Source organism: Sorex araneus, chromosome 6 (assembly GCF_027595985.1).
Source record: "Sorex araneus isolate mSorAra2 chromosome 6, mSorAra2.pri, whole genome shotgun sequence".
Taxonomy (NCBI): Eukaryota; Metazoa; Chordata; class Mammalia; order Eulipotyphla; family Soricidae; genus Sorex; species Sorex araneus.
Window position 1 is genome coordinate 129640823 of NC_073307.1, and position 26910 is coordinate 129667732.

The following is a 26910-nucleotide window of genomic DNA, read 5'->3' on the forward strand; positions in this document are numbered from 1 at the left end:
ATCCTGATTTTTTGGAGTGCAGTGTCCTAGTTACATGTATATGGAGCCAGTCTTGAGGACATGCCACTATAAGGGTCTCACACCATAAATATACCATTCAGTAATCTGAGATGCTAAGGCAACTCAAGTTTTCGAAGTCACCACTGTCCATGTCCAGAGGCTTTCATGAATTCCTTGAAAATCATAAACCTTTTTCTCTGTTGTCACAGGTGCTGTCCTCCACTCTGCAGCCTCAGGTTCTGCCTCCACTATTATTGCTGCCTCCCCACACCCCTTCCCCAACAGGTTTAATCTCCCACTGCAGGTCACAAATAACTCAATAAGTTATTTTCACTGTCTCTGTATCACTGTCATCCCATTGCTCATCGATTTGCTCGAGCAGGCACCAGTAACATCTCCATTGTGAAACTGTTGTTACTGTTTTTGGCACATTGAATATGCAACAGGTAGCTTGCCAGGCTCTGCCCTGCGGGCAGGATACTCTTGGTAACTTGCCAGGCTCTCCGGAAGGGGCAGGGAAATCAAACCTGGGTCGGCTGCATGCAAGGCAAATGCCCTACCCACTGTACTAGTGCTCCAGTCCGATCAGCATATTATGCTATTATGATTAACATATTATGTTCTATGTTCCCATTTCTTCTATACTACATTCAAGAATTTTGTAAGTCTCTTCAAGCTGATGTGGCTATGTAACTGACTCATCACTCATATTGGACATGAAAACAGGTCTAATAAATTAGGACAGGACAGCAGTGATATTTAAGATTATTGTAGGCAGACCAGGATGCAAGACCGTTATCTAAGACTGAACAGGAAGAAATTTATTGATCTTATACAATGTCACACATTTCGAATTTTAATCACTGCCTCCTCAAATCAGAAACCGAGGCATTTCTATCCTCTCCTACTTTTGGGAAACTTCCTAGCATTTTCAAGAGAGAAGTCTGTCTTTCTCTGTTCTATTTCTGCTTTGCAGTAGTATTTCTAATTGCACCATTCCTAAATGGCAGTTGCAAAGTTCCCTGAACTGTTTCTACCAGGAAACCTTGTTGTGTCTGTAAATAGATTGACTTTTTCCTTTACTTTCCAACGGCTACTGGGAAGCATTAAAAAACTCACCTCACATATTTTATTTTTGCTGATTCTTTTTCTGTAGTGCCAGAGGACCGATGACACTGGCTGAAAAATTTTAATTGGCCTTAAACAATTTATTTCAGAGTTCAGAAGGGATTTTATTAATTATTTCATTCTAAAGGTACAATTCACTATAGCTTAACCTTTTCTGTAGAGGAAATTGCTCAACCCGAAATACTCTTCAAATACAGTGATATCATTCTTACTATTTCTGATGAGATTTTAAATAAAAAGAAGCTTCCTTTATATTGCTGTTTAGTTTTGTTTTCATTAGATGTTATCCTTCTTCCCTCTATGAGAATGTCATCATAGAAAATCAACTCGAGTTTTTCCATTCATTTCTTAAAAAATAATAATGATAATTACTGGGGCCAGAGCAATAGGGCAGCAGGTAGCCTTACATATGACTGACTCAGGCTTGATTCTCAGCATCTTCTATGGTTCTCTGAGTATTGTAAGGAGTAAATCCTGAGTGTATAACCAGCAGTAACCCCTGAGAATTGCTGAATGTGGCTCAAATACAACCCCCAAATTTATCATTTTATTATTTTTCTTGAGTAAGAAATACCTTTCTGAAGAATTCTATTTATAGTATACAAAAAAAGTTCTGTATAGCTTTTTTTATTCCATCTGAGGGGAAAAATTTCAAGAAAATATTGGCATCCCTAAGCTCTTGGGACATCTGTGATTCAACAGGGAAGGGGGACCTGTATGTCTTCCTTTACAAAAGGATGATAAAATCAAATTCTAAACACTCAAAATTGAAGTAGTACCAAAACTTTTGGCACAAATAACTCAACAAAGACGCTTTTCAACACCCAATGATTTGAAGTTTAAAAGTAACCATTCAAAGAACTGCATTACCATTCCTCTCTGCCAACCCCAATCTCTCTACTTTATCTTTTTCACTCTTAAAATTTGGACTAGATCCTCAGAATGGAGACAAGGTTTTTATGGTGGGAAAATAAAAACTTGGAATACTCTTGGTTCAAATCACCAATATTAATTAGCATTACTATATTTTTTAATAAAAATAAGCATTTGTTTGTGTAAAGGTTATGTGCTAAATTTTATCCCCTGGATATTCAAATGATGAAGTCCTAAATATAGTCTTTCAAAATATGACTGTGTTTGGAGATAGACTCTTTGAAAAGGTAGTTAAATTAAAATGAGATCATTAGAGCAGACCCTTATCACTAAGACTGGTGTTCTTATAAGAGAAGATTGGCATGGACGAATACTTAGGCACATTCAGTGAAGTCAGAGAACATACAAACCATCTACCAGTCAAGGAAAAAAGCAACCAGTGACTCTGTGATCTTGGACTTCAGGCCTTCAAAGTCATATGAAAATTAATTTCTTTTGTTTAATACACCAGTCTGTGGCAGCTTGCCATGTAGTCCTAGCAAACTAATATAAAAATTTATCTCCTGTCCATTTGATTTACAAATCAAAATTTCTTTCATGTTTTAAAAATCAGCTTGACTGAAGGATAATTGTCATAAAAATGAAAAATGTCTCTTAAGCCCTGTTCCATGAATTTTGACAGATGTATATACCCATGTAAACACATCACCATCAAAATGCAAAACACCACTTGCAACTGAAACACTTCATGTTTCTTTATAATCAACTTCACTTTCCAGATACAAACAACCGATCTGCTCTTTGTTATAATTAATACGTTAATTTTGTTTTTTTCTTAGAAATGCATATGAGTAGGACTGGAGCAATAGCACAGCAGGTAGGGCATTTGCCTTGCATGGGGCCAACCCAGATTCGATTCCTTCGTCCCTCTCAGAGGGCCCAGCAAGCTACTGAGAGTATCCCACCCTCGAGGCAGAGCCTAGCAAGGTACCCATGGTGTATTCAATATGCCAAAAACAGTTAACAAGTCTCACAATGGAGACGTTACCCGCTCAAGCAAACTGATGAACAAAGGGAAGACAGTGCAGTGTTACAGTACTACATATGAGTAAAATCAGTTATGTACTCCTTTATATCTCCTTTTTTTGGCTCAATGTAAAATTTTAAAGCCTGATTAATGTTACTACATATATCAATAGATACATTTTTAATATTTAATTCTATTTTATTGTACATTTAACCATATATGTTGTATATATTGTATAACCAGTTTGTCTACTCGCTCACTTATGGTAGACATTTTTAGGGTTTTTTTTGGGGGGTCACACCCCCAGTAATGTTCATTGGTTATTTCTGACTCTGCACTCAGGAATTACTCCTGACGGTGCTTGGGGGACCATATAGGATGCCTGGGATTGAACCCAGTCCACCTCATGTAAGGAAAATGTCCTACCCACTGTACTATTGCTCCAGGCCTGCTATTTTTAGTTTTGAGAAATTCCAAGAAAAGCAACTATGAATGAATATATGTTTATAAGTCTTTTTTATTTCTTATAGGTAAATACATTAGAATACAATTGCTGTCAATATGCAGTATATGCTTATATTTTTTCTTTAAATACAGAAAAAAGAAAAAAGTTTATTATACTTATTTTTTTTCACAAGCATAATAAGATTTATTAATCTATATGTATTGTTTTGGTACTTCAAACTATTTGTATTCTATAAACTGCCTGAAATCTTTTCAGAAACAGATATAACATAAATTTAAATAAGCCATGTTACAATTCAACGTAGATACACAGTATGTACAGAGTTGTCAACATTTAGAGGCTAGAGAGAGAACACAGCAGGGAAGGTGCTTGTTTTACATGCAGCCAAAAGGGTTCTATCCCCAGGGTCCCATATGCTCCCCTGAGCCCAGCCAGGAAGTAATCCCTGAGTGAAGAGTCAGGAATATGCCCTATGCATGGCCCTGTGTGACGTCCAGATAAAAATGAAACAAAAAAATATTTCTAAAATGTTATCATTCAAATTTTAAATGTTATTTTTTAAAAATTTTAGATCTTTGCACCCATATTTTTCTTTAATTTAACTCACTGGGCCCATGTCCTGGCACTCAGTAAATTTATGTAGCATAGTGAAGCAAGCATTGATATAGAAGAGAGAAAAAGTGATTACACAAAGGAATCAAGTATTGTTCATTAATCAAGTCACGCTTGTGGGCCCTAAGCCATTGTTCCTATTTTTTTTATTATAATTTATTTATTTTTAATTAGAGAATCACCGTGAGGGTACAGTTACAGATTTATACACTTTTGTGCTTATACTTCCCTCATACAAAGTTCGGGAACCCATCCCTTCACCAGTGCCCATTCTCCACCACCCGTAAACCCGGCGTCCCTCCCACCCTCCCCAATCCCATCTCCCCCCCACCCCACCCTGCCACTGTGGCAGGGCATTCCCTTCTGTTCTCTCTCTCTAATTAGCTGTTGTGGTTTGCAATAAAGGTGTTGAGTGGCCGCTGTGCTCAGTCTCTAGCCCTCATTCAGCCCGCAACTCCCTTCTCCCACATGGCCTTCGACTACAATGTAGTTGGTGATCGCTTCTCTGAGTTGCCCTTTCCCCGGAACGTGAGGCCAGCCTCGAAGCCATGGGGTCAACCTCCTGGTACTTATTTCTACAGTTCTTGGGAAATACGAATGGCCAAAAGGCACATGAAAAAGTGCTCTGCATCACTAATCATCAGAGAGATGCAGATCAAAACAACCATGAGATACCACCTCACACCACAGAGACTAGCACACATCCAAAAGAACAAAAGCAACCGCTGTTGGAGAGGATGTGGGGAGAAAGGGACCCTTCTTCACTGCTGGTGGGAATGCCGACTGGTTCAGCCCTTCTGGAAAACAATTTGGACGATTCTCAAAAAATTAGATATTGAATTCCCATTTGACCCAGCAATACCACTGCTGGGAATATATCCCAGAGAGGCAAAAAAGTACAATCGAAACAACATCTGCACATGTATGTTCATCGCAGCACTGTTTACAATAGCCAGAATCTGGAAAAAACCCGAATGCCCCAAAACGGATGACTGGTTGAGGAAACTTTGGTACATCTATACAATGGAATACTATGCAGCTGTTAGAAAAAAGGAAGTCAAGAATTTTGTAGTTAAGTGGATGGGCATGAAAAGTTTCATGCTGAGTGAAATGAGTCAGAAAGAGAGAGACAGACATAGAAAGACTGCACTCATCTATGGTATATAGAATGTCAGAGTGGGAGACTAATACCCAAGAACTGTAGAAATAAGTACCAGGAGGTTGACCCCATGGCTTCGCGGCTGGCCTCACGTTCTGGGGAAAGAGCAACTCAGAGAAGCGATCACCAACTACATTGTAGTTGAAGGCCATGTGGGGGAAGGGAGTTGCGGGCTGAATGAGGGCTAGAGACTGAGCACAGCGGCCACTCAACACCTTTATTGCAAACCACAACAGCTTATTATACTTATTTTTTAATGTGTTTTTCCTACCTACCAGTCTGTTTCTTAAATCACAAACTTACCATTTCATTTTCTTCCCAGTAATTAACAAGAGCTCCAATTGTGTTAGATCCTTGCCAACCTTTGGTATTATCAGTTTCAAAATATAGTCTAGCCATTCTAATTGGTGTGCGATTGTTTCTTTTTGTGGCTTTTACTTTCAAATTTTCCAGATAGCTAATGATGTTGAGCATCTTTTTATAAGCTTACATATCTTTTACCCAACTTTATTTGGGTTACTTTAGTTTCCCTTGAATTTTAAGTATTCTTTTTACACTCTGGAGAGAAATCTCTTATCAAGTATTTGTATTAAGTTTTTTTCCCATCTGTAGACTTGCCTTTTAAGTTCTGGGAAAAAAAAATAAGTGGGATTTTCAATTGCAGTAACAACTGATTTTGATTTTAATGGTATCCATATTTATGTATTTTTCTTTTTATATTTAGCACTTTTTGTGCTCTAAAGAATTCCAAAGTTGCAAACATTTTTCTATGTTTTATTATAAAAGTTATACATTTTGTATTTTACTTTTTTAGACTAGTTTGGATCTTGCTCATGTGTAATGTCTGAGGTAAAGGTCAACTTTTTTTTCTCTATGTGTCCATGTGGCTGATTCAGCAATTAATTGTAAAGACTTCCCATTGAGTTACACTGGCATCTTTGCCAACAATTTATTTATGTGAGAATACTCATAGACTCTATTGTTGCACTGCTCTTCTATTTCAAAATTGTTTTGGCTACTGTATGTCCTTTATGTTTCCAGATACATTTTAGAATCAATTTATCAACATCTCACAAACCTGTTAAAATTTTAATTGGGGTTGTGTTAAAATTATGTGTCTATTTGGGAAGAATGAACACTTGATTTAATTAGATAATTTTGTTTGTTTATTTGAGGGCTACACCCGGGATTGCTCAAGGGCTATTTCTGGTTCTACGCTCAGAGGTCATTCCTGGCAATACTCAGGGGACCATAGATGATAACTGAAACTTGGCTGCATGCAAGGCATACACCTTATCCCTTGTCCTATTTCCATGACCCTGAGAATAGACATCTTTAAAATAATGAGCTTTCCCAGACATAATTATGTGTTTTTGCTGATATTATTTGGGTATTTAATCTTTTTGTAGGACAAATTTTATATATCTGTATTAAACTTATCCCTTAGTGATTGATGCTATTTGTTAATGCAATTGCAAGTGACACTTATTATTTTTTCCAATTTCATAATTATTGCTAGGACATGGAGTTAAAATTCAGTTTTATATATTGTTTCCTAAGGCCTTATGACAATCTCTGTTAGTCTTAGTAGTTATATTATAGATTGTTAGAATTTCTATTCATGCAATTATGTTTTCTGTGAATAAAGATAATTTTGTATTTCCCTGAAAGTCTATACACCTATCACTGTCACTGTCACTGTCATCCCGTTGCTCATCGATTTGTTTGAGTGGACCCTAGTAATGTTTCTCATTGTGAGACTTATTGTTACTGTTTTTGGCACATGGAATACTCCACTGGTTGCTTGCCAGGCTCTGCCGTGCGGGCTCGATACTCTCAGTAGCTTGCCGGGCTCTCCGAGAGGGGTGGACAAATCGAACACGGGTCAGCTGCATGAAAGGCGAATGCCCTACAGCTGTGCTATAGCTATACACCTATAGTTTTTTTTAATGTCTTTTTGCACACGCAAAAATTTCTAGCATAATGTTGAACAGTAGTGTGAAAACATGCATCTTTACTTCACGTCTGTTCTGAATGTACAGCATTCAAAGTTTTGAGAGTAATTTTTGTACTAGCCTAAGCCTTCTTAGAGATGTCCTTTACCAGATAAAGCAAAATCCTGTATATTCCTAGTTTGTTCATTACTTTTATCACGGATAAACATTAAACTTTGTCAATTTTTTTAAAGTCTGCTAACTAAATGTTTTACCTTTTATTGCTCATCTAGTGAATAAAAGTGATGTATTTCCTAAAACATGCCCCACTCCTGTGGATGATCTCTCACTGGTCTGTGCTACCCCCTGAGAGACTGAATAATCCTGAGAGCCTCTTCCCTGGAGTCTGAGCACTACCTTCCTCAGATACTCCGAAGTACAAAGACCCTTCTCAGCTGTCTGAGGATCAACTACTCAGGACCAATTCTCTGAGCAACTAATTTCTGGTAATTTTCCACCTCATTTTCTCTTCCTAACTCTAGGGCTCATGCTGTCATAAAACCATGGTTTCTCACCATGGCAAATACCTTAGAGATTATTTATCTTTCAGTCCATGTATGAATTCTTGCTACAGTATTTCTTCTAAATGGTCATTTATCCTAGGTTTAGATTCACTGGAGACAGAAGACTCAATCTTCTGCTTTCTCAAATATAAGAAAGTTAATAAAATTAAGCAGATTAAAGAGAGATGATATTACAACTGAAGTTTTCACTTTCCTGGATAACACTAAAAGCAAGTATCCAGAATAGAATATTTTTTATGTGTGGTTGTTATTGTTTCATATTTATTATTATATACTCATAAGCAATAAATATATTTCTTATATTTATAGATACAATAAATAGTCATATTTATTGACTCCAACTTATAACTATTATTATGGATATAGCCTCAGAATTCCATAAGTTAGTTTAGTAAATTAAAACAATTATTTCATGTCAGACAATATTCCCCATACTCTCTCTCTACTTTTGGGGATTATGGCTTGCCATAAAGGCAGGGGGAGGGTGGGAAAGGAGGATATTGGTGGTGGGGAATGTACACTGGTGGAGGGATGGGTGTTTGGTCATTGTGTGATTGTAACCCGAACATGAAAGCTTGTAACTATCTCACAGTGATTCAATAATATTTTTTAAAAAATTAAAAAATTATTTCAGTAGCAATTTAAAAAATGATAAAGACCCATTCTAGGGTTGATTTACATGACCACGATGCAATTAAAACAGAGAACTACCACATTTTCAATGCCTGTAGGCATTGTGTACACTTTGTGTGCATATTTATAGTCTGCTAGGGAGACAATTGTTGAATAAATGCGAGGATACTGATTCTGCACTTCCTCATTTGGAATTACATATCAGGATCTTACTATATTCATTACTTATGGAAAATTATTTTATTTTTCTCTGTTTTAGTTTCTACACCTGTAAAATAGAAATAATTAGATATATCGATAATAGAATTGTTGTGAGGATTTATGGTTCATTAGACAGGCAAAGAATGTTTGTAACATATGTCATATATAAATATAAAATAGAAATATGATAAATATATAAATATATTTATATAATATAGAAATATGATAAATATATAAATATATTTATATAATATAGAAATATGATAAATATAAAATCATTATATTTTACCAACTTAATTACTGCCAGCTACTAACAGAACTAAGCAGAATTAACATGTAACCTAATCATTATGTACCATGTGAAGACCAAACAATATCACAGTACATTATATACATAGTATGAAGATTTTATAGACTTGTCATAGATAAAGTGCAAGAGAATTCAATAGTTTAATAGCATATAGTATCATAATCTAAGCCACTTCATAGACAGTGGCAACTAATTTTAGCAATAGATTATCATTTTTATAGTTATTGTAACTTTTACTTATAATCTGCTTATATTTTATTTTAAATTGGTTTTGAGAGGCTGGAGATATAATACCACACAGGAGGGTACATGCCTTGCATGAAGGTTGACTCAGGTTGGGTCCCTGAAACAACATACAGTCTCTTGACACTGCTAGGAAGGAAACCTGAGCACAGAGATAGAAATAATATTTGAGCACAGCTAGGAGTGTCTCAAAAACAAACAAACAGGGCTGGAGTGATAGCACAATCAGGTGTTTGCCTTGCACCCGGGTTCAATTCCCAGCATCCCATATGGTTCCCTAAGCACCACCAGGAGTAAGTGCAGAGTGCAGAGTGCAGAGCCAGGAGTAAGCCCTGTGCACTGCCGGGTGTGACCCAAAAAAGAAAAAAAAAAGCATTGGTTTTCAATTTTTATTTCATAAGGACTAGAAGCAAATGGAGCTTGCCTTTAGCTTCAGATTGTATATACTAATCTGTTGCGCTAAACATGATTTGTCAACACCGGAAATCCATGAGATCAATTTTTCACATCCATTACTTGAATTTGAGAAATTCCAATATTACAAATCCAGTTGTTTTCCACTTTTCAGAGGATGAGAGAGAGATTCAGGGACAGCAGTAACTCGCCTATAGCTTATGTTGCCAGACTCTAGAGGTAACCGTTTTGCATTAGGACGTTGACCCTGAAAGCCACAAATTCTGAAAGCCTATGACCAGAACCCCTGCTCAGGAATTACAGAATGAAGGTCTGTTTGGAAGAGCAAGATCAGAAATGTGCCTCGGAGTATTCCTCTGTTTCTGATCCACTGAAGAAAGATGTCTGCAGGCTGGTTTGCCATGATGATTAAGTTTTAGCAGCAGCTCGAGTAGGATATGGGATACCCAGATAGCTGTGTGACGATTCCTGAGTGTGTTTGATTCAAGAGTGTGTCTTTGAGAGAGTTTCCAGAAGAGATTCTAGTGGATCTGGTGGACTGGGAGAAACAGGGAGCTCTCCCCACTGTGAGTAGGTATCATCTCATACACTGAGAAGCTTAATAGAACAGAAAGGCAGAGCAAATCGGAATGAACTGTCCTGCTGCCTTTGTGGGCACATGGATCTTGTCCCACCCTTAGCTCTCCTGGTTCTCAGACTTTCACAGTGAGACTGAATTTTGCTCCATCCTCCCTGACACTCAGGTCTTCTAAACTGGTTTTCCTGATCTCCAGTTAGTAGGACAAATCGTGGGACTTCTCAGCCTCCATAAGTGCATGAGGCAATACAGCATGGTAATAAATCCCTTTCTAGACATGTATGTAAATATATACCTTATTGGTTCTGTTTCTCTGGAGAACCCTATTACCTTCTGGCAGAGTCAGCCAGAGAGGTCTGGCTCTCAGCATCCTGACATTTCTAACTACAGTTCAAGCTGCGGGAACATTTCTACCAGAGGTTTCTTTCTTTCCTAAATTCAACTATGTGAAGGAAGTAGCAGTGGCCATTTATTTTCCATAAGTGGGTTCATGACCTCAAATAGTTATAGATCCAAAAAGCCCTGGGAAAACTCAGTATTCCCTTCCTCAGTTTACATGGTCATTTTTGCAAAGGAAGTAGAGGTGCCCCATGTCTTACTGCTGGGAGAATCCTTTTCTCCCAGAACAGAGGGGATGCTGGAAAAAAGGCCTAGGGACCATCTGCTACTTTCCCTTCACCCAAGATTTCACATTTTTCTTGCTGTTCTTCTGAGAAAACTACATAATCAACTGTGCAGTCTCAAAAGTTAACCTAATAAATTACAATAGCAGCTCCCCCGGCCTCCAATTTTGATAACGTGCAGTTCTCAGGACAGAGACCATTGCTGTGAAAAGTTTGCCAATTCTCTTCTTCCTGCTGCCACATCATTCCCTTGGGGCTTTCACAGACACTCAGCCTGTTTCCTTGGAATGTAGGTTCCCCTAGTCTCTTTCTCTAAGCAGCAGGGTAAAGGACTTTGAATGCTTCTCCCACTGCCTTCACCCTGTTGCTAAGGTCAGATGCATTTTTTTTGTGGTTCACAGTTAATGTGAATTTTTCAAATTATTTATAGTTTACAAATATGTCTTCCAGCTTGACACATTGATTTTTCAAAACCACAGACTTTCAGAATTGTCAGCTTTAAGGAAATCTAGATAAAATGATAAGATTTGGAGTGTCCACGGATGGGCTTCTAATATCTGCATGCCAAACCTATTTCTCCTCTGTGCTCCACATACTTCTAGTGGTGAGTGACACAGGAAATGTTCATATCACAAGACCTTTGATGTGGTGTTTTCATGCCATAGCACCAGGTAAATTAGCGCTGAAGACAGCAGTGGTCAGGCCATCTCACACTAACACAAGTAATTATCATTTTACTGTGTAAGGAGATGGCGCAGATGCACACAAATATGTACTCCCGATTTCACTGCATCCTGTGTTGAACTTTTACTTAAGGTTTTTTAAATGCCTAGGGTCACACTAATAGCGTTGTGCATGCAGGAAAATACTGGGGACTTGGGCTCAGAAGAAGGTGATTTTGACCGAGTGCTGTGAGTATCACATTGCAAATACTACAAGGCACGTTACTACACAAATACATGAGTAGCGCTCTCCCCAGAGGTTTGCATGGAACTGATACAAATAAATCCAAAGTCAAGGTTCATTAGCTTCGTGCTCTGCCTGTGTCTTACATTTGGTGTGCATGAACCTCATATTCTTTGTAGTCCTTTTTTCATGAGAGTTTATAAAAGCAAAATGTTTTTGTTGTGTGGGGGAGGCATAAAGGACATCTGGCAGTGCTCAGAGACTACTCCCAGCTCGGTGCTCAGTTCTGAAGGTGCTCAGGGGACATGCAGTGCCAGGGCTCCAATTTGGGTACTATATAGCAATAGCTTTTAATATGATAAATTAAAAAAGTAATACAAAAATAAAAGAAAACTCAGAGGAAAAGAAAATTTCCTAATAAGTAGAAGGAAGGGAGACTTCAAAGTAGGTCATCAGTGCAACAGGATTGACTTAGTAAATCAACACTGGGCTTCTTTGTACAAGAGGGATACTGGATTAGTTTCAAGATACACACACTAGGAGCCAGAGAGATCATGCAGAGGGGAGCGCATTTGCCCCACAGGCATCCAATTCAGGTTTGATCCTCAGATCACATATGGTCCCCTGATCACTGCCCAAAGTATTCCCTGAGCACAAAGCTAGGAGTACGTCCTAAACACTAATAAGTTTGGCCCCCAAAACAAAAGCAATAAAAGGCATGCTATTCAGTAGACCAAACCATCCTGCTTTTCAGAGGGTAAATTTTCCTGTTTCTGAGATAGAAAAGAAACTTCTTTCCTTAAGAATCCCCCCACCCCCACCTCAAAAATGGGCCTGTGTGTGTGGTAATTGGTTGTGATTCTTTAAATAGATGTTCTGAAAAATAATTTGCAGAGTGTTTCCAAAAATATGAAGTCCAAAAACTTAGATGTGGAAAATCTGATTGAATAGTAATGAGATCACTGTATCACTGTCATCCCATTGTTCACCGATTTGCTCGAGCAGGCGCCAGTAATGTCTCCATTGACCCCTGTCGCGTGCTAGTGTGGCTCAATGGTATATTGGGGGCTCTTTCAGGATCAGGGGAATGAGAACTGTCGTTGTTACTGTTTTTGGCATATCAAGTACGCCAAGTGTAGCTTGCCAGTCTCTGCCATGCAGTAATGAGATAGGGCCAAGAATATATCTTGCTCATAGTTCAAATCACAGAGAAATGCTTGAAACCTAGAAAACACTCATGTAATATTTTTTGGGGGAAATAAATAAGTAGATGGATGAAAGGAACACTTATTTTCTCCAATAAGTTGAAAATCATTTCAAGGCACATTCTGTATTCATTTTGATATTCCCACAAAATGTTTGCTGTGGCTCATCTATTCATTCAGCAAGCATTTTTAGGGGCCTATTATGTGCTAAGCATTGTTCTAAACTCCAGGAATATGGGGAACAAAACACTCCAATGAAGAGTCAATTAATCAGTGAGATCACAAATATTTGTATATATATCATCTGTGTATATACACACTTGTGAGGGTGTGTATATGAGAATATTACGTTGTGGGTATGTTAGTGAATGCTCCTTCAGTATAATGAACACATGTTAAAATTTCATACGAATTCTGATTAGCCCCAATCTTACAAGCCTATCGAGAATCTCTTACAAACCTATCGAGAATCTCTTAATCAGGGCCTTACGAATGTGGCACAGGATCTGTGAAAAGGCTCTACCTGGTGGTGTCTATCGGGCAGCACAAAACAAACCCCTGTTTTGCACCCTCCAATAATGGATGGGTAGCTGTGTAATATTTCGGCAATTCTAAATCAGAGAGCTAGGGGGTGGGAGAATTTTGAGCTCAAAAGTTCTCCTAGTGTCCAACATAGAGAGAACTTACACTGGGCCATCTTTAGAAACAGGATCTCCATTAATAGCTCTGAGCCGTTCCGCTTCCTACTAAGGTAAGTCCCAGGATGGCGCCACCCCACCCAGCCAAATACCCATAGTCAAATGGCGTCATTGGCCCCCAAAGAATGTTCCCTTCTCCTCTCCTTTGGCTCTCTTTTGATATACAGGGATTGTTCCAGCATCCCTATTATCTGAGGCGCCAAGAAGACTAAAAGTCCCATGACAAGCAGGGGCTGGTGGGGCTGGCACTGAAGGCTGCCTGCTGGCCGGGGCCCCATTAACCTTCTCTTCCAGCTCATTGTTTTACAAGTGGTCATCGCCACCTCACCACCCAGTCAGAAGCCAGTAGCAGCTTTATAGCCTACTTAGAGAAAATGGCTCAGCACTTAGGTATTTTCTGGTGCCCTAGGGTTGAAAGTGAAATTAATTTCCATTACCTCCCATAATAAATCACCTCCCCCAACACATGTATGAAATTCCATTCAGGAGACTCAAGTCATTTGCTGGGACTCCACAGCAGCGCATACACACTTTGGTTTTCACTTAGTTAATTTCTCTACACTTGGGATAGAACCAATAGGGCCCTGCAAAACAATTAGTTTCCAAGAGCTAATGAAGGGCAAAGTATCCCTGAAATACACGAACAAAAGTTTCTCTGCTGATCCTGTAGAGGAGCAAGAAGAAGGGGTTGGGGGCTCGTTCTCTCATGAAACGCATTTTGGTGCCCCCTTGCTAGTTGATCTTAGATACAGATGAGGCACAGAATCTAGCAAGATTGTAAGGGAAGTAGTGGGCCTTTCTGTCGTACATCATAATCTGGACCAGGCTGAAATACTTGGTAGTCTTTGGTGGGGTGATATAGGTGGCTAGTCATTCTGATTCTCAGTCTTTTTATAAGAGAAACTGCTGAATGGTTGTGGGTTGAGAGCTATGGCCAGATAATTAAGAACATCAATAGCAAGTGACTATACCTTAAGACAGATCCACAGCGATAGACAGGATGGGGAGCATAACTCGCACTAAGCAAATCCCATTTGAGGAATTTTAATTGGGAAGGCAAAAGCAGATGAAAGCAGAGAATCCCCAAATGTGTGATTTTGAGGTGATTTTATTAAGGTCTGAGTCCATCCCCACAGGTTAGAGATGGGAACAGAGAGAATCAATCAGGAAGTTGTAATAATAATCACTATTATTTATTAGGCCCATACTGTGCATGCAAAGGACTATTTCCTAATATTTGTAGTAACTAAGACTCATGGAAACTATGAAACAGAATTTTAAAATAATTGTTAAAAGATCGGTTTTGATGTAAAGAAGGATTGAGAAGATAGTATGCCTCACTCCCAGTTTCCCTTATTATTAATACTGCCTCATATTGGCAAGGTACATTTGTTATAATAAATCAGCCAACACTGATTCATTGTTATTTTTTGGCTTTTGGGGGTCACACCTGGCAATGCACAGGGGTTACTCCTGGCTTTGCACTCAGGAACCTCTCCTGGTGGTGGTCAGGGGACCATATGGGATGCTGGGAATCGAACCCAGGTTGGCCATGTGCAAGGCAAACGCCCTACTCTCTGTGCTATCGCTCCAGCCCCTGATTCATTGTTATTAACTAAAGTTAGATTTAATTCCTATTTCTTTAGTAAGTGTTCTTTTAAAAAACAATCATGAATCTCTATTTTATTTTATTTTTGGCTTTTTGGGCTATGCTCAGGGGTTACTCCTAGTTCTGCAATCAAGAATTACACCTGGCAGTGCTCAGGGGACCATATGAGATGCTGGTGATGAAACCCGAATCTACCTTGTATAAGGCAAATGCCCTACCTGCTGTAATATCCTCCAACAGATTTTTAGACTTCCTTTGTTTGATGACCTGAACAGTATTAAAGAGTTCTGATTCAGTACTATTTTAGGATGCTACTATATTTGAATTTGACGGATTTTTCCTCATGATTTGACAGGGGTTGTTGTGTTTTGGGAAAGGAAAAGATATTTTTATTCCCATTTTTAAGTGAAGAAACAAAAATTCAGTGGAATTTTGGGAATTTCCCTGAGTAAGTAATGGAATCTATAAGCAATGAAGTCATATTTAGAACACAGATCTTTCCCAATTTTAAGATCAGGTTTTTAACCATTGGGCGACCTTTCCAGAAACCAATAGATTGAAAACTCAACTTTAGCCTAAATCTAAAACCCAATATGATGTTCATACAGTGAAATGTATAGATAGAGGAGTGGAGGGACCAAGTGACTGGTAAGTAGATAGATAAAGTAGGTAAGTAGGAAGATAAGTAGCTAGATAAATTTTTTCATAATTGCTATATAATGATAGAAATAACATTTAGTTAAACATTTAAGAACAGGAGTCATGCATGGAGAGTATGACTAAGTGAAATGAGTCAGAAAGAGAGGGGCAGATATGGAAGGACTGCACTCATTTGTGGAGTATAAAATAACATAACACGAGACCGACACCCAAGGACAGTAGGTATAAGGGCCAGGAAGATTGCTCCATAGTTGGAAAACTTCCTCATAAGCAGGTGGAGAGAGGACAGCTGGAATAGAGAAGGGATCACTAAGAAAATGATGGTTGGAGGAATCGGTCGGGATGTGAGTTGTGTGCTGAAAGTAGATAAAGGACCAAACATGATAACCTCTCAGTATCTGCATTGCAAATCACAATGCCCAAAAGTAGAGAGAGAGTATGGGGACTATTGTCTGCCATGAAGGCAATGGGAGGGTGGGAAATGGGGGGTATACCCGGGATATCGGTGGTGAGGAATGTGCACTGTGGAGGGGGATGGGTGTTTGATCATTGTGTGATTGTAACTCAGACATGAAAGATTATATAAAAAAAAAGAACAAGAGTCATGAAGTGAGAGTGCCTTGTATTACCTCTGAAATAATTGCTGTTGTTAGTGTACTGACATCTTAGAAGTGTGCTTGAGTGATGGCCCATGTGTAGGATGTTAAACCAAATTTTCTTTGAATTGGCTACGCATTAGCAACTGTGGGGATAAGAGACTGAACTTGGGTCTAGGAACCAACTCACAAGAGGAGAGATGATGAGGTCCAGTGCTGCCACATCTCTCACTTATGGCATAAGACATTTTCCACAGTGCCGTAAATGTATTTATTGGTATATCCAACATTACATTCAGCAGTACTGTGGTCAATCCCTGGGAGAAAGACCTGCATTCCCCTGAATTCTAGTTGCCTCCATGTTTGATACATATAACTCTTTAGAACTGTTCTCACCAAGGAGGTGGAGACTTATATCTTGCCAGATGTGGGCCACATGTTTAGTTATGTGGGCCACATGTTTAGTTATGAAGCAGAATCCCAGGTGGAAGTGCAGTTGTAGATCCCTAATGCGAAGGACTAGTGAATGGATACCAACACCAGAAGAAAGGGAAAGAGAAAACAGCTTTCTCAACATAACACTATATGTGTAGAAAGAGATATCACTTCTTTTCCCAAAGTAAAAATCCATTGATCATTAGCAGTATCCACTAATAAGTCAAAATTAAAACTTATTAAAGCCCTGTAGAAAGTTTAAAGAATATATTTTAAAATGGGCTGGAGAAATAGCACAGCGGTAGGGCGTTCACCTTTCACGTGTCCTACCCGTGTTCGATTCCTCCACTCCTCTCAAAGAGCCCAGCAAGCTACTGAGAGTATCGTGCCCGCACGGCAGAGCCTGGCAATCTACCCGTGGAGTGTTCCATATGCCAAAAACGTAACAATAAGTCTCACAATGAGAGGCATTAATGGTGCCCGCTCAAGCAAATCGATGATCAATGGGATGACAGTGACAGTGATTTTAAAATATGTATATATACTTTGAGGTTGGGAGGCACACCTTAGAGTGATCCTACAACATTCCTAGCTAGGGGTGGGTAACCAAGCACTACTGGGAGTAAACCCAGGCTTCCAGAATGCACAGCATGCACTTTGTGTGTGTCCCATTGAGTTATCTCTCTGGCCCCAAGTTTTTTTTTTTTTAATAGGGGTCACACCCAGCAGTGCCTTGGGTATGGGGGAGTGAGAATCTGACAATTTGATCCATATATGGCAGTATGATGATAAGCCCAGGTGGTGCTTGGTGGTCACAAGGGTGCTCTAGGGGCCAGACAATTATAGGGATCAAACTCAGGACCTCTTCCATGCAAGGCATGTGCTCAGTCACTCGTATCAGGCCTGCTACCTGTAGAAATTCCATATTCTCCATGGTCCAAAAAAGCACAAAATACTGATTTCCTCTTGCACATATATACTGTAGAACAACATATTGCAGGCTTTGAGACTATGTAAGGAACATATCTAAAGGAACCAGCTGAGCAGATGAGTCCAACAACTTACCAAAGCAAAGCAAGCTGCCTCTGGAATTCTCTCTCCCTTTCTCTCTCTTTCTCTCTCTTCCCCCCTCTCTTATATTTTTCTCTTTTCTCCTGTTTCCTCCTTTACCATCCCTCCCTTTTCCCCTTTTATTCAGCAATTCACTTGGAACTAGAGTCCCATAAAACTCTGAAGGAAGTTCTGTTTCTTAAAATTCACTAAAAAATCATACTTCACCAGCTAGCAGTAAATTACAGCTAAGTCATATGATTGCAGTTCTTAGTATACATAGACATAATTCAGTTTTACTTCAGGAAATAATATTCAGGGGCCAAAGCAATAGGATATTTCAGATAGGGTGTTTGCCTTGCACATGGCCAACCCAGGTTTGATCCTCAGAGTTCCATATAGTTTCTCAAGTACCACCAGGAGTAATTTCTGAGTTCAGAGCCAGGAATAACTCCTGAGCATCATCAGATGTGGCAAAAGCCAAAAAACAAACAAACAAACAAACAAACAAAAGAAAACTACCCAAAAACAGAAAATTATATTCATCACAGTAGTTTCACTGCATCAGAATGTTCCAATTTTATCAGATAGAATGCTTCTTTCTATAAATATTTCATAACTCTCCCCTACCATTCTAAAATAAAACTAATGATAATATATATGCAAAATTGTTTAAAATGTTCAATATATTACACCTTAAATGACATACAACAGAATTAAAAGTGTTTTTAATAAATTTATATCGCTATCAAAATGTAAATGCTTAACTGTCCATATTAGAACATTTGCAAAAGCTATCAGACACTTGTGCTTCTACATAGGCTCTTTAGGAATGTGAGAGCTACAGATGCAAAATGATAAGGAAGTGTTGTATCACTTACTCAAGTGCTCTAAGTGGTGTTGCCTTGAGTAATGTGATTTTTCTTTAAGGGTGAAGTACTCATAGTAGAGTTTTCTATAGGATAAAGGAGTTTTATCTATACCTATATCTCATTTTCTGGGAAGTTCAGAGGATACTTTGTGCAATGTGCAGTACAATATTAAGCTCAGAAATCATAATCAGGCCATTTTTGTTAATCTATGGGAATATACAGTGAGACATTCCAAAGTCCATCAATACAAGAAAAAATTCTTTATCAGTGCAAAAACCTCAGCGGCTATCCACTAAATGCCAGTAACGTGATAACCAAAACATCCCCACAAACTTCCAAAATGCTTTTCCCTTGAGTATTACTGAGAGGCAAGCTATCATTTGGACTGTGGCTAATATTTTATTGTAATCAAACCCTTCAGGTTGCAAAAACAAAAACTGGAAATAGAAAATCTATAGTCCCAACACTATGCTTCCCAAACTTTCATGAGGAAGGGAGTGGTAAGGAAATATTTAGGCCTGCTTTGTAGAGTTTCTTTTTTTCTAATTTAAAATCAACTGTTAGTGGGTAGGGTGTTTGCCTTGCATGCGGCTAACTGGGGTTCGATTCCCGGCATCCCATATGGTCCCCTTGAGCACTGCCAGGACCAGTTACTGAGCACAGAGTCAGGAATAACCCCTGAGAATTGCCAGGTTTGACCAAAAAATAAAACAACATAAAAACAGCTGTTACATAGTTACATCTTATGTTCCATGGGAGATTTTAACTCCTCATTTTTCCGTATGAGACCCTATCCCAAAAATGAGAAAGAAATGTACAGAAAACAGAATGGAAACATAGCACAGAATTAAGGCATCCTTGCATGTTCCTGAGGCTGGATTTGATCTCCAGCACTGTATGTGGGCCCTAAGTACTACCAGGAATGATCTGTGAGCACAGGACTAGGAGTCAGCCTGAGCACCCCTGAACATGGCCCCCAAACACTCAGCCACCCCCAGCTGGCAACCTGCCTTCTTTAATGAACAAATAGAAAACAATGCCAGTTGCACCTGATTTTTTCAGCATTTTGGAGGATGGTACCACCCACTTTTGTTAGCAGTAGTACAGAGCCTTTGCCTGTCACAAGCCAGATCAATCCCAAGAGCTATAGCACAGAGGGTAGGGCTTGCACATGGCCTTGCATGTGGCCGCCCTGGATTCTATTCCTCTGCCCCTCTTGGAGAGCCTGGCAAGCTACCGAGAGTATCCCAGCCACACGGCAGAGCCTAGCAAGCTCCCCATGGCATATTCAATGTGCCAAAAACAGTAGCAACAAGTCTCACAATGGAGATGTTACTGGTGCTCACTCAAGCAAATCGATGAACAACGGAATGACAATGCTGCTGACAGTGCTACAGACAGTACAGAGTCAAAAATTCCCAGCTCTTCTTCAATCTGCTGGGTGGATTGGGCAAGTCAACTCAATTTCCTCTTCCTCCTTTGGGACTTTTGTAAGTTCCAGGGATCCCTAAGACCCCTCAGACATCCCTCTGCCCTCTACTGCTCCCCACATTGATGACAGAGAATTCTGTACTAAGAAACAAAGGCTCCTTTTAGATTCCTGGGTTTTATTCATTCATGTCAAGTTTTTAATATTTTTAATGTTATTTTGGGGTGACTTGTGCAGCGGTGCCCAAGGGCAGGTGCTAACTCCTGGTGATCCCAGACATGCCAGAGTAGGCCACTGGTTTAATGTGACTGTACAGCGAGAAGGGCACTCCAGGATCACCAGGCTACTGCTGGTGATGTTGAGAGACCATACAGTATGACGAATCACACTTAGAGTCTCGTGCAGGCCATGCAGGTCCAGTGTAGCTCAGTCCTTTGAACTCTCCATGGCACCCAGCGTTGTATATTTTCATATAGCTTCAGCCCTCCTCAGAAGTGAATGCTTGCCACCCTCCAGCTGGAAATTGGATCTGCATCCTGGAAAGTGACTACTGCAAATGCAAAGAGACACCTGCTCAGCGTAGAAGCCAGGCAGATTCACTGTATGTTAGGCAGTTGGAACCACTGGATGATTCGAATATTTTGATTTGCATAGCATTCTGCCTTTCCCCCACATGACCTCCCCTCCCCTCCACACACACACGCAGTCTTCCAACCCCACCGCATTTATCTGATGACAAAAATGTCAGAGATTATCCTCCCAGTCTTATAGATGAGAAAATTAAGGTAAAGGGAGTTTATATGGCTTGGGCATGATGCCCAAATAAGGCTTCACAGGATCCATGTCTGCTGAGTTCTAGTATTCTTTGCATGGCTTCAGCAAGCACATAGAAAGAACCTCATGCAAACAGATTTCAGATGTGCTGTCTCATTTAGTCTCACACTTGACCCCATTTTTTAAACAAACGCAGAACCCTGCTCAACTTCAGCTTCGTTCAGACTAACACTCCCCCAAAGTTACCCGAACGGAAAGTGGCAGTTGTGTTGAGTCCAGAGCTGGGTTGCTGCTTGGTTTGGCAAACACAGAGCCCTGTGTTGGGGATGGAGGCATTTTCCATGGATGTCAAGCAGGCAGTCACGTGTGTTCTGAGGAGGGGAAGGCCTGCGGAATGAGGAAGAGAGAGATCTATTGCAATTATCACTGGCCTTGTGCAAAGCTTTACTGAAGTGGAAGTGACTGCGTGAACTCTATCACAGTTGATCCCTCTGGAACTAAGTATCAGCTTCATCCATGTTTCATATTTAATTGTGTACATTGAGATTACTCATGTTCTGCTATCTTGCTGTGACCTGAGGAAACTTTGGGGTTAAAGATAATATTAGTGTTTTATCTGAATTTCAGGCTTCAGGCTGAATTGAAGAAAGTTCTAGAGACTGGCCAGTAAAGGTTCTCAATTCAAATCAGAGATCATTCAATCCCACGACACCCTGCTACCCCTTGCCCATGCACCCTGAGGTTGGTGCATTAAATATTGACTACACCCAAATGCAGAAGAGTCTTTCTATCTTCAGACTATGAAAAAAGAAAGAAGGGGAAAAGGTGAGCAAAATAAGCAGCATACAAGGAAAGTTCTATAGTCATATAGCTTGGGCATGATCTCTGTTCCAGTCTTTACTTTGTGTCCTGGGACAAATTTCTAAATCTCTTCGCCTCTTACTGTGGGTAAGGTACTTGTTTTTTATGTGGCTAACCCCAGTTCTGGTCCCTGACATCCCATATAGTCTCTTGCCAGGAGTGATCCCTGAGTGCAGAGCCAGGAGTAAGCCCTGAGCACCACTGAGTATAAACCAACATCACTGTATCACTGTGTCACTGTCATCCCATTGTTCATCAATTTGCTCGAGCAGGCATCAGTAACGTCTGTATTTGTCCTAGCCCTGAGATTTTAGCAGCCTCTCTTTACTCATTCTTCCCAACAATGCCGCATTGGAGGCTCTTTCAGGGTCAGGGGAATGAGACCCATCATTGTTACTGTTTTTGGTATATCGAATACGCCATGGGGAGCTTGCCAGGCTCTGCCGTGCAGGCAGGATACTCTCGTAGCTTGTCGGGTTCTCCGAGAGGAAGAACTAGAGCTTTGTTTTATAGTCTCTGGTCTTAGCCGTTGGTGGGATTACACGGCGCCAGGGGGGCAGTTTCTGTGTGTGACTGCCAAACTGGAAAATGGGGGATCTGGATGGAGGAGGCCCAGTTCCAATCTGAGCAGGCTTGGAGATCTTAGCTCCGGGTCCCTCACACCTGGGTTCCTCTGCCAGTTCCTTCATGCGTGAGGCTCATCCAAGCTTGTGAAGAGGCCTTGAGCATGGCTGTTGCTAGATTCTGGAGGTCTTCGGCTGCCGGGCCTCTGCTCGAGGTGGGGAGGGGAACTCAACCCGCCCCCCTTCGATATTTTGGTTTATTAAATTTTGGTTTATTAAACCAAAATAAACAAACAAGCAAGAAAAAACAAATAAATCTCCAATCCCTCTGCCTCTGGATAAGTGTTTAGAACAACTCAATTCCTAAAACACAGCAGGAAAGTGCTACTTTGACAGAAATGTAATTATGGAAATAAATGCAGAAGGGAATAGTAAGTTCTTTCCATGATAGGCTGGGTCATGATAGTAGGAAAGAGAAGGAGGCTTTTTTTCTTTTCTTTCTGGCAGATGATAGAGTAGGAACAGGTGATAACAATACTACTAAGAAGATAAACAACTATCTCAGGGCAACCCGTGCGATGTCAATAGCACCAGGTGTCAGGGAGTTGTTGGAAGGAGGAATCTTGGATGGATCTTAACTCTGATAATGCTCATGGGGTAGCAAGTATGAAAATAAGAATATTAGGGCTCTTGTAAGAAAAAGAAAAGATAAATTATCCCACAAAAGAAAAATAAAACAACAACTAGCATCCACTGAGTGCACATTGCCTGCAGACCTATGGCAGTGCTTGGCCGGGCTCTCTCATGTAATGGTCTCCACTATAATCCCAAGAAATTGCTACTTTGATTGCTACCAATGGACAGAGGAGACAACCAAGACCTGGCGTGGTTAAAACATTCAGATCACCCAGCTAGTATGTGCCATAAGTAGGTCTTAAGTTGCCAGGACAAACTGACCCATCTAGCTGTGTCTCAGACGTTCTCTGTTCTGCTCTTGACAGCCACGCTCTTCACCTCCGGGTTTGACCCTACAGTCTTTCCCAAAGCAGGTGGTACTGCACACCCCCACCCCCAGAAGTCTCACTAGGTTGGTCTAGAGGGACAGTAACAACATCAGTTCCATGGGGGGGAGGGAGAAGGGGGAGAGAGAGGGATGGTTTCCTAAGGAAGGTAGATTTCCAGAGGGGGTTCTGAATAATTGTTTTTCTGTGGAAAAAAAAAGTGAAAGGCTATATAATCTCCGGGGCAGCCAGGGGAGGCCCCGATGGCTCTCCCCCTTGCTGCCCAGCTTGGGTGGTCTCTGGCCGCTCCCCCAGCCAGGGCAGCCTGTGCCACTGGGGCAGACAAAGGAGGAAATGAGGGCCAAGTTGGTTGATTGATCAGTTGCAGTTTATTCCATTCTCCCCACATGCCTGTTCCAGTCTCTCTGAGCCCTCCATTCTATCCTCACACTGCCCCTCATTCCTGTCTCCTCCTGTCTCTCCTGCTCATCTCTCCACGCTCCATCTTGCTCCCTTCTCTGTCTCCCAGTCCCTTCCAACTCTCTCTGTCCCCAACTCCCTCTCACTCTGGACCAACTTTACACCCAGTCCACACCCAGTCCCTAGAAAAATCAACATAAGAAAGCCCTTCCTGACTGCCCATCAGACTCAAGTGTGGAAACATCAGCTAGGGGTGTTTCTCTTCACCCTAGTCCAATAACTTAATTAACATCTTAATTAACATTAGTAATTAATATTAGTTATTTTTGTATGGACACAATAACAGATATATTGAGGCTTGTAGGGCGGCTCTCCTAGGAACATCTTGCCACAGACTCAGACTACAGTGCTCAAGCCAGATTAATCTTTCCCTATCCTAGCAGGGTCAGAATCTAGTTATTGCTCTTTGGATCATGACAGAATTTGTCCATGACCATGCTCTTAACTTATAGTTAAGCATCATGGCACTTTGACCAGGCCCATCTCGATGCCAGGGTAGCACATAGCTCACCACTTGCCCTGGGTCAAGCGGTGAGCTATGTGCTTTGGGGGTGCTTTTGGGGTGCTAGGAAGCAAGTGAAGCTGAGGCTTAAGTCGAGAGTACAGATGTCCAGGAGGTAAATATTATCTGGAGTCAATCAACTCCCATGTTACAAAAGCATAGCATTAACTGTCTTCTTGTGCCCATACAAAAAGGACATTGCTCTGAATTAACTATGCAAAGGACTTAAGGAGAAGAGAAAAAAACAGTATTTACAAGTCAACAGAGCACAAAGAAAGAAGTTACAAATAAACACAAAGAAATGGGAGCACTGTGATGGGAGTAACCCAATAAACCTAAGCTCTCTGTGGCAAGGCAGAAAGGACATACCAATGTTATCCTACACAAAGCCAAATAAGTCTGGGAAGCTCTGTAAGAAGTTGTCATCACCTGTGTGCAGAGCTGGCTGAACCCTTGTCTCTACTCCCCCAGTTGTGCCATTGACTGACAACCACCGGACAGTGAATGCTGAGGCTGAAGGAGACACTTCAAGAGAAGTATCCTGGAGAAGAGCAGAGAGGGCCCCACAGGGGGAGCCTTTCAAGTTTTCTCCCGTCCCCTGCTACAGCCCCACCCATCCTCCACCCTCTCTCTGAGCGACCCTGTGACGCCTGATGAAATTAAACCTGCCCCAACAGGAGCAAACCATGGGCGTCTGGTTCCCTGGCACTTTTAGTCTAATTGCTGCCTAATGAATATAATAGCTCCCCGACTATCTTTTCAGCAATCCAGGCTTCTGAAGCCATTCAGAAAGGGATGAACACCAATAACACTCACTCCACTGTCTGGGGGCTGAAATCCAATATCCGCTGGACGGTCCTAATTTACAACTTGGTTTTCATCTCAACAAGGTTCCTGGGTCTCAGGTTTACTGTCCAGTTGCTAGACAGGCGCAATCTGTGACATGCCCCTAACCTCTCTCCTGCTTCTCACATCCCAGGACAGCTAAACTCAGGATAGGATCACAGGATTACTTTTCAGGCTGAGAACAGGAGCTGCAAACTCCTGCTGAAATCCATTTTGTTGAGCTGCTACCTATTGACCTATTGAAGAGGTCAACTGGCTTAAATTGTCCAGGGTTCAAGTTTGGGGACCAGATGGGAGCTTTGGCAAATTAAACCTGCTAATGCAGCTGGCTAGCATAGATTCAACACTGAAACAGGGCCTGTATGTATCACTTTGTCTTCATCCTGAGTCAAGCGAGGATCTAAGAGGAAGTCTGGGTCTCAATAACTAAATCTTAAGGAACTGAGTCATCTGGTCAGTGACTGCAGAGAAACCGAACAGACCACTTCCAAAAGTTAGAGTCTTAACATAAAGACAAGCTACTTTGTTACCCGGCATGTTTCTATGAATCCACTGGACTCAGCAAGAGAGCTTGTCTGTGCTTGCACTTGGGGGGTCACGCAGCTAAAATCAAGTGCTGACTAGGCTGTTGTGATCTAGAATACACAAGGAGACTCATTCACTTCTCTGGTGCTTTGGTCAGGTTGGCGGGAAGTCTGAGCTCTCCTGAGGCCCAAACGCTGGAAGGCCTGTCACTCTGTATGTCTTAGGGCTCTCCTTCTCAACATGGAATATCCACATAAGCTCTTCAACTGGATGTCTTACATAATGGCCCAGGGTTCTCAATAGTAGAAAAATGTCAGTTTTGTTAGCTTAGGCTAAGAAACAGCAAATTGTCGTTTCTACTGTATTCTACTGGGTAAAGTCCAGACCAAGCCATTTTGAGAGGACTGTATAAGAGCATAAACCTGGTAGGAATGGGTTGATGTCAGTTGATGCCAATTGATGTCAACTTTAGGGAATAAGTTGCCCTCATTAAGAACACTCATATATAGCACTAACCCTACTCTCTCAGGGCAGAAATCTAGTATTTGCTGAATGATATTAATTTACAACTTAATTTTAATCTCAATAAGTTTCTTTTGTCTTAGTATTCAATTACATCTGCCATTAGACATAAGCATATTACCGCAGTCCCTTATGTACACAACACACATCTTAGAATAGTACTAAGTGGGTTTATGTATGTCCCTCTTTTAGGCTTACAAAAACCGAAAACTAGATATAAGCACTAACATGTTACAAATGAACATACCAAGATACTCAAAAGCTGAGTTATCCAGCTACCAAAGGGTAGAGCTAGAATTAAGTTTAAGATTGCTGACATGCCTGCAAAAATGTGTTCATTTTTATTATGGGGAGGTAACTCATCTGTAGAGCACATGGCTAACATGTATGAAGCCCTGGCTTTAACCCCTAGCACTGTAAGCCCTTCCTTCTATACCTCGCCACCCCAACAGCATCACATGCATTGCTCTTGTGACCCTTAAACATTTGCCAGACCAAGCTCTGAATTACTGGAGTGCAAGAAACTAAGGTAGTATTTGTGGGAAGGTGTTGTTCTAGACAGGGCTGTTGGAAGGTCCTCTCAGAGGAGCTA